Raw genomic sequence first — 10,946 nt, forward strand, 5'->3', positions numbered from 1 at the left:
CTATTATACTATTGGAAATGATTATTTTTGATAAACTAATGAACTCACCAACCTTTTGGTTGTCACTTTAAAGCATGTTTATTCTCAGGTATTAAGGAAATATTCCGCTGTGCATTAGCTCATTTTAAGGATAATACTTGGAGTCATTCATGGCATATTTCGAAAGACGTTGCATTCAAGTCGTTGAGTTCATCAAGATTATTATTAAGTCAATTATAGTTGGATATATTATGAAATGGTATGCATGCCGTCAATTTTCGATGTAAAAAAAGTTTGTCTTTAAAAAAAACGAATGCAATGTTTGTAAAATGTATCATATAGAGGTCACATACCTCGCGATGTAATCAACTATTGTGAATCGTTTATAATGTATATGAACGGGTCCTTTCAAATGTTACAAGTCGTCTATACTCGTAAATATAATATATATATATATATATATAATTATATAAATTAATTAAATAAATATATATATTTAATTAAATAAACTGTCGGTAGCCATCAATAATTAGAATGTGAGCTGGAATAGGAGGCCATTCGATCGCATGGCCATTAGCCTACAGACCCATGCGATCGCATGGGATGCCTGGCCAGAAAAGTTGTATAAATGCTCGACGATTTCAGTTCAATTACACACACATTCTTATCTATCTAATACTCTGTAATATATTTATTATTTTAATATTATTATTATTATTATTAAGATTAATATTATTATTATTATTAAGATTAATAGTATTATTATTAATCTTATTAGTAGTAGTGTTATTATTAGTAGTTTACATAAAATACTACGACGAGGTTTTGCTCGCATATTTTCAAAACGGGTTTTTTGAGCGGGATTGAGCTAAGGAAATTATGGGTTATAGCTATGGAGGTTATGGGTATGGTTCGATGGTATAACTTGTGAGGTCAAACTAGTGTTTATAATCTGAGTTGCGTCTACGTACTATCCTGCAATATTAAACCTCAATATTGATACGTGAGCATTCATATCTTATCTTTTATATATTAATAGTGTATCCCTAACTAGTGCTCGAGTATATATGATTATGCATGCTTGAATGTTTATTTTCGCCGTTATATAGTTTATGATAAATCATGAATTTAGTACATATGCTATGTGATGCCCCGTACAAAACCATCGTGTACGAATCGTCAACAACAGGATAATTACAAGGTCAAATACTATATGCGGTTTCAAAAGAAGTTTGCATTCATGAATAAAGGTGATGTCTTAACCAACATCAAATATCTTACAACAAAAGTATGCTTCAATGAACAGAAGCAATTAGTAATAGTACGTGACCCAATGGTCGTTACAAATCATTGTTTCAAAAGGTAACATAGTGTGAATGCAAATAAAATGTTTCATGCGGTGACAACTCTAACAAGCGCAGCGGGTGTCTACAAGGCATGACTAGTACAACAGCGGAAGCAAGCAACCTTAAGCACCTGAGAAAAACATGCTTAAAAATGTCAACACAAAGGTTGGTGAGCTATAGTTTAAGTATAACAGTATGTAAGGTAGGCCACAAGATTTCAGTGCTTCAACAACGTTTCAAAATAGTATGAAAAGTATAGGTTTAACCGTGGGCACTTGGTAACTAACTTAACGTTTATCACCCCCTAAAAGTACACTTGGCGAGTGCGTATGTTTACGAAGTATTAAACACCCGTTAAATGCTAGCGCTACTAGCCCGAGTGGGGATGTCAAACCCTATGGATCCATATCTAAGATTCGCGTTCACCAGTTCAAAGACCCATGACTAAACTTTACCGAGCTAATGGGAAAGTTTATGCCGTTGTATAACCCACACATATATAAAGTTTTAGTACTCGTGCCTAGTATGTAAAACGTAAAATGCGCATGTATTCTCAGTACCCAAAATAGTTAAAGTAAAAAGGGATGCTATAACTCACAGTGGTAAAGTAGTAGTAAAGTTGGTTTGGGAAAGTAAGCAAGTATGTAGGTTCGGAAAGTCCTCAACCTAAGTCAAAAGTTACTAAGTCAGTAAATCATCCCAATGGGTTTAAATGTATGTAAATTAGGTCATAAGTATCATCATCATTCATCATCAAACAAAAAGTTTAAAGTAAGTTTTATTCTAGTAGTAGTGTTATTATTAGTATTATACATAAAATACTACGATGAGGTTCTGCTCGCATATTTTCAAAATGGGTTTTTTGAGCCTGATAGAGCTAAGGAAATTATGGGTTATAGCTATGGAGGTTATGGGTATGGTTCGGGGGTATAACTTGTGTGGTCAAACTAGTGTTTATCATCTCAGTTGCTTCTACGTACTATCCTGAATATTGAACCTCAATATTGATACGTGAGCATTCATATCTTATCTTTTATATATTAATAGTGTATCCATGACTAGTGCTCGTGTATATATGATTATGCATGCTTGAATGTTTATTTTCGTCGTTATATAATTTATGATAAATCATGAATTTAATACATATGCTACTATGATAAGGTATATGATATGCATGTCGTTGGAAAGCTGTCGAAAATTTAACAACTTTTCATTTAGAAGTCGTGTGATTTCGATGAACGGATTTAAAGATATAGTCAACTGAATTATCATTAATCTTAGTATTATTATTGAAAATTATTATTATTACATCGTCGTTATTATTGTCGTTATTATTATTCGATTATTATTATTATTATTGTTATTATCATTATCGTTATCAATATAGGTATTATCATTAAAATTGTTATTGTTATTATTATTACTATAGTTATTATTAAAAGTTAACATTTTTATAAAAACTATTATTTTTATTATTTTTATCATTATTAAAAGTATCATTAATATTAAAATTATCACGTTTGTTAAAATTATCAATTCTAATAAAAATATCATTTTTATTATCATTATCATATTAGGGTTATTATTAAAAATTATCATTTTTGATAGGATTATTTTTATAAAATATTATTATTACTATTCTTATTATAATTATTATATATAGCAATTATTATTAAGATAAAATATATTATTAAAAATTATTATTATCATTTTTATTAATGTATCGTTAATATTAAAACTATCATTTTTATTAAAATTATCATTTTTATAGAAATATCATTGTTATTATAATATGTCATTATTATTATCATTTTAGTATTATTATTATTATAAATTATCATTTCAAATAGAATTATTATTTTCATATAAAATATTATTATTTATCGCTATTAATAAAAATCATCATGTTTGTTTGAAAATATCATTATAAATCTTAAAATCTATATTTTCATTAAAATTATCATTTTATTAATATTATTAATAACAACAATACTATTATCATTGTTATTATCATGAATATAATAATTTTTATCATAAATATTATTATTATTATAACATTTGTATTACTATAAAAGATTATTATTTATTATCAAGATTATTATTATCATTAGTAAATATAAATATTATTATTATTATTATATTATTATTATTATTATTAATATAATTAATATTATTATTATAAAATAATACAACTTTACTTATTATTAGTATTATCAATATTATTTTATAAAATAAATATGTGATACAAAGATATTTTTACCATATGTAATATAATTACATTAATAATACATACCACTACATATTTATGATTTTGAGTAAACTGTATAAATTTTATTACTTGAGATATATGAAAGTATATTTTTATCATACATAATCTTTAATATAAATTTTTATTTATTAATAAATGGTTTGTATTATTTACTATACTAAAATCTGATATATATATATATATATATATATATATATATATATATATATATATATATATATATATATATATATATATATATATATATATATATATATATATATACGACTATATTTAAGTTATATAATAAACATGTATAGTTTTTTAAAGTTATTTTGGGTCAAACTGACTTTTGTTGACTTTTCCATATCGATCTCGAGAATTAGGATTGTGGTACACTATGACTCGATCTTAATTGTTAGACAGATATTGACCATTATATATATATATATATATATATATATATATATATATATATATATATATATATATATATACTTAATACATGTTCGTGAATCCAAGGCCATCCCTACACTTGTTCAATGACGTCATATGTATTTTTACTACGAAATACAGTATTGTGAATTTCATTTGCTCCCTTTTTAAAAGCTTTTGCAATATATATTTTTGGGACTAAGAATACATGTGCTGCTTTTATAAATGTTTGACAAAATAGATACAAGTACATGAAATACATTCTATGATAGAATTATCTGGATTCAATTTATCAATTTCTATAAAGATTGCATTAGCTACCATCGGTGAGATTGTTTTGCATTTTGATTGCATTAGCTACCGTTGGTGAGATGGTTTTGCATCTTGATTACATTAGCAACCGTCAGGGAGATTGTTTTGCATTTTTGCACTACCTACCGACGGTGAGATTGTTTTGCATTTTCCATATTCCCATCAGGTGTTCTTCATATGAATGATATTTAACCGTGAGCAGACCGGCATATTATTTGAAAACGAAATCTTGTGGTCTATTAAAATTATGAAATGATTATTTATGATAAACTAATGAACTCACCAACCTTTTGGTTAACACTTTTAAGCATGTTTATTCTCAGGTATTAAAGAAGTCTTCCGCTGTGCATTTGCTCATTTTAGAGATATTACTTGAAGTCATTCATGACATGTTTCAAAAGACGTTGCATTCGAGTCGTTGAGTTCCACAAGATTATTATTAAGTCAATTATAGAATGGATATATTATGAAGTGGTATGCATGCCTGTCAACTTTCGATGAAATGAAAGTTTGTCTTTGAAAACGAATGCAATATTTGTAAAATTTATCATATAGAGGTCAAATACCTCGCAATGTAACCATATGTTATTGTATTCGTCCTTATAGATTAGGACGGGTTGCTTCATGTGGTATCAGAGTGGTGGTCTTAGCGAACCAGGTCTTGCATTAGTGTGTCTAACTGATAGTTATTAAGATGTATTAGTAAGTCTGGACTTCGACCGTGTCTGAATATCAAAAGTTTTGCTTATCATTCTTGTCGAAAATTATCTGCTTATCATTCTTAGTCTAGACACGTCTTACTGCATTGATTGCATGAGTAGTGTATAGACAAAATTCATATCTTAGCGTATCTGCTAATTCATACCTTAGTGTATCTGTTACTGTAAACTTTGCCTGACATATTCCGTAAATTCCTCCGTAATCTATGAAAACTTTTGTCCTATATATATAAATATTCTATGTAATTACAATACCATCCGATAGCCGGAAATCATTTCATATCGAAAATCTTTATTCCATCGTACGAAATGGAATTCGCCACTAGTTCAAGTCCTTCGGATTCCGATATGGAGTTTCACTCAAGCTCCGAAAGCAGTGTGACCGGAATGGATCAACCAATTAGCCATCATCTATTCTGGATGAATTAGGGATGGGTTCGCAGTCTACTTAATCATTGGAGACAAAAAGAAGGTGATCCCTTCCATCCACTACATTGCCCTCTTGGCGATGAACCTGAAGCACTTACCGGTGAATCTGTTCGAGACACCATTTTCTCTCTCATTTCCAGAGTATCTCGTCATGATTATATACTATCTCAAATTCTAGATCTTATTCATCCGCTCGTTCGAACCGACAATCATCCCGATGTAATAGAAGAAGTCAACGAGCTTCGCGCTCGGGTAGTGGCTTTGGAGAATATGGTGCAAAGGTTACAAGCACCAACAGCAGCACCGGCAGCAACAGTACCACCATCAGCAACACCAACAGTACCATCACCACCACCAACAACAATATCTGCATGCCACACCTCAACATCACAACCTATACCCCGAGCATCAACGTCATACGCACCATAGATACCAAGTAGTATCAACAACAATAACCGATGAAGTACTAATCTATAACTTCATTGGAGAAACATTCTGTGGCAATTATGTAATCTCCAAAGTCTTGGAGATTATCTATTCTAGCCTTAACCATAAATTAGATGTGTGGACCGAGATGATAAAAGGAAGAGTAAAAAAAACCTGACAAGGATAGTACACGAATTACAAGCTAGACTTGTTTTACCATCAGCCTCAACAGTAACGTCAGTATCACTAGCACAGTAAGTGACGTCAGCATCGTCAGAATCAGCAGCATCTACAACATGATAAACTCCGCCAGATCCATAATCACCGCAAACATCATCACTAATCAACAACGCGTATATTGTATCAACGAGTTATGAAGTATTAACTCATTTCCTCTGAAGAACTTATATGTATATTATATATGAGTATTGAAACCACAATAGATCTTTTTGTACTAAGCTATTACGTGTGAATCTTAACTGGTAGGTACTACTCGGTTAATTCATATTACTAATATGCTATGATGTACATCCTTCCTTAACAACTTAACCATCGTAATTACGATCTCTTTTTTAACTCAATGAATTCCGTTTGATAATAAACTAAGTGTATTATTCAATTACATGTTTCATTTTACACTTTCGATATATTCGAAACTTTTTAGAAAACATCATTCGAAGATAGCAAGAGTTCTGTGAGCATCAACATGATTCACTGAGGAAATGTCAATAAAGATGAATAATGAAATAATGATTCATAATTTCATTTACATTGAAGAAATAACCCATGAAGATTATGAAATTTCTAAAGTTTTAGAGATTACTCATTTCTAGCCGAAAATCAAATGAGTTTAATTTAATATTAACTTATTAAATCTGTATTACATCTGAAGAAAAATATACATATATTTTCATAAAGACTGTAATAAAAATTCTTTGGTACAAAACATTACTTGTGAAATTTTTTTAACGGGTAGGCAATACCCGAGAGATATATAAATTCACAATTAATATGTTACATTCTTCGATTTTGATTCAGTAATCATCAACTATACTCACTGCCTTCACAACGATACACATTCTTTCATAGAAATCAAAATAACCATTCTCATCCAAAATTTGATTACATATTCTGATTTTGACAAATCGAAATCTAAGTCAAGATTTAACAGAAGGCATCACTTTTAGATCCCTGCAGCTTTCAAAGCTATACTTTGACTTCAAAACTGTGCTAGAACATCATATATTGACAATTATAAACTGCGTTCAAACCCTTCATGATTCTTGAAAACACCTCAACTAAGGAACAATCGAGAGAATCAACTAATCTCACGTTAGCAATGGAAAGAAGGATTTACGCGTATAGCGATACACCTGAAAAACTCTCGAAACCAAAGTAACTGCTTAACACATATCTGTGTCAGATCCTTTGGCATTTTTTACCAAAAAAAATAATTTTTGCAATCCCTTTCCAAAGTAGTCAGTTTTGTCAAACATCCAGCAAATCAATTTCGAATTTTCATTCGAATTAGTCTTATTATAACCTTGATATATATGTTGCCCTGTATGTCATTATTACTGGGGAACCTTTTATATTCCACCACATCAGCGGTAAATTTACCACTTCATTACTCATCAGCTTAAGTCTCTCCGAAAAACCATTATATGTGTTCATTAAAACCCTAACATATACTCATCCGCATTTTATAACGAAAATTGTCATACCAATTACCGAGAATCAACAATCAGTATTTCGAATCTCGCAGCAATTCTATGCCAACAGTTATATATATACATATAACATTTATCTCCTAGACTTACATACTGTGAATGTGAAGTTTCTGAAAAACACACTAAACTGCGAACTAGTTCTCCGAATTTTAGAAAAAGCTGAATGAAGCAACAAAAACTGTAAACCACCTTAACAGTCAAAAGTTTGACGATAAGGAATAGTATGTTGGCAAAGCTCAGAAATGTTGGAACTGGAGAACGGATTAAGCAAACCATGAAGGAGGCTATGGACAAATCATAAAGACTAAAACTGCCTTTAAAGAATCCAAGTGATTCAGTAATTGCTGAAGTCATTAACCAATACCTTGCTCCTGACTTTAAAACTTTACGGACAATATTCTTCATCATCCTCTGATCTTAGATATTCTAAGATATCATCATTTCTTCCATTATAAATATCTTCGATATTTCTGAAGATATCTTCATGACTATTGTTATCCGAAATTATTCACCTCTTTGCGCTATCTGTGTTACATTATAAAAGAAACTATTTTAGTTTCTAAATTCTGAAACCTTCGAGTTTAAAATATGAATATTTTTGAAGCAGTGTTGGGAACTGAAGCATGAATTAGTATAATATAATGACACTTGATCAACGTGATTATATTACAGTAAGTCATGCTGAGTTTCTAAATGGAACGTGATGATTCACAGATCATAACGTCATCATGTGCCATGTTACACGACTCTTGTATTCTACTTAACCTCTAAACATATCAAGAAAATAATTTTTATTGATGATTCGGCCTTTTCCAAGGTATTCTGGTAATTTGATAAATCAAGATCGTGCCATTACAATTTCCTTCTTAGAACATTAACCATGTTCATTCTGAAATTCATATCTACAAATTCTGGACCATTACATGCGGTGCTTAATAGCAAGAAGAGAAAACAAAAGAATGAAGCTCCGAAATAGAAATTGGAGTATAAATCGCAGCAAATAGGAGAAAGCATTAACTGTGGATGTCAATGATTATAGAAAGACAGAAGCAGAGACTCTGAAAGACAAGGAAAAATATAAACCCCAATAACAACCCAGAAATTACAAACCGTGTATATCGATGTGTATAGCAATATAAAGATACGGGAGAACTAAAAACACTATAAAACCAAGAGTATAATAGAAGTGAATAGACTCTTCCAGCGGCAGATGAAAAAGAAGAATGACAGATATGAAAGTTATGAGTATATCAAGAATCAAAACTGGATGGAGCATATTTACGAATGCTTTATAGTATGAATTGAATAGAAAGAATAGAAGATGTGAGATATGGAAATAAGGAAACGAAAGGAGTGGACTTATAGTGAAATATTTGACAAAGCAATCGAAATAGATTATTGCATTTAACCAAAGAAGATTCTAATTTCCTTAATTACCGAAGAATCAAATCTTATTACGAAGATTTTCTTTAAATCCTTAGAACTCCGGAAATCAATCCTATCTACGTCAAAAGATATGATGAATCTACATTTACTCATTTCACTCTTTTGCGATAGCTTCACTCGTACTCTTCACATAAACAAATTGTTTTATCCATATTACTTAATAACGATAAAACTCTAATTTCTAACTCATAAGAGTCATGAAAACATACTTATTGTCAGCCATGACCATCCCAATCAAATTTCAGGACGAAATTTCTTTAACGGGTAGGTACTGTGACAACCCGAAAATTTCGGATCAAATTTAAACTTTATCTTTATATTATTTCGACACGATAAACAAAGTCTGTTAAGTTAAATTTCAAACATTTTGAACCGTGTTCATGTATTCATTTAACCTCGACCAGATACTAACGATTCATGAACATTTATGTGTATATAAATATGTATATATAATATATATTTATATTAATATATAATACTTTACATGAATGTAATTGTTTCAATATAAGTTTATTATATTTTTCGACCAGATTAAAAGATAATATCAAATGATTGAATTATCAGATACATTGTGATATGATTACGGGTCTCTGTTGTGAGATCCACTGTGAATTAAGAAATCTATTCTTTTTAACGGTATTCGAAAAATTTGGTAAAGTGATTTACATGATTAGAATAAAAGTGTCATTACCAAGAGTTAGTCAAAAGTTAGTACAGATTCCCGTTAATTTTCAAAAGCATACTTTACAGTGATTGCCGCGTGTCCCTTGGTAAATTAATTATTAGTTTTCATATTATTAAAAACATTATTTGATATAATAACTTCTATTCTTTAAACGAGTTTAAATTATATAAGACGGAGTTTGAAATATAATCAGTTTTGAAAAACTAAATATTATATTAAATAAATATTTCAATTATATATATAAATTATATTCCTAAATGAAGATATATATATATATATAATGTAATATTAATATAGTTATAAAACATTTTGATTTAAGTAAAATTTTAAATATATTATTGAATATATTTTAATAAACAATGAAAAGTTGATTTATAGAAGCAAACCCACTAAAATATATCAGTTACACTTTGTGTAACATAGTTTATCAATGATTTTAGTCTATATTTTGACAAGGGTACGAGTCACGAAATGTAAAGTACAAGTTCTCTAAGTATTCGAAAGGACGTTTGAAAAATCGAAACCAGGATACAAGTCGAGCGTGAACGTACAAGTCATCGGAACTAATGTTACAAGTCGTCTATACTCATAAATATAATATAATATATATATATAATTATATAAATTAATTAAATAAATATATATTTAATTAAATAAACTGTCGGCATCCATCAATAATTGGAGTGTGAGCTGGAATAGGAGGCCATGCGATCGCATGGCCATTAGCCTACAGACCCATGTGATTGCATGGGATGGCTGGCCAGAAATGTTCTATAAATGCTCAACGATTTCAGTTCAATCACACACATATTCTTATCTATCTAATACTCTATAATATATTTATTATTTTAATATTATTATTTTATTAAGATTAATATTATTATTATTAATCTTATTAGTAGTAGTATTATTATTAGTGTTATACATAAAATACTACAACGAGGTTCTGCTCGTATATTTTCAAAACGGGTTTTTTGAGCGGGATAGAGCTAAGGAAATTATGGGTTATAACTATGGAGGTTATGGGTATGGTTCGGGGGTATAGCTCATGAGGTCAAACTAGTGTTTATCATCTCAGTTGCGTCTACGTACTATCCTGCAATATTGAACCTCAATATTGATACGTGAGTATTCATATCTTATCTTTTATATATTAATAGTGTATCCCTGACTAGTGCTCGAGTATATATG

This window comes from Rutidosis leptorrhynchoides, chromosome 1 (genome assembly GCF_046630445.1).
Source record: "Rutidosis leptorrhynchoides isolate AG116_Rl617_1_P2 chromosome 1, CSIRO_AGI_Rlap_v1, whole genome shotgun sequence".
Taxonomy (NCBI): domain Eukaryota; kingdom Viridiplantae; phylum Streptophyta; class Magnoliopsida; order Asterales; family Asteraceae; genus Rutidosis; species Rutidosis leptorrhynchoides.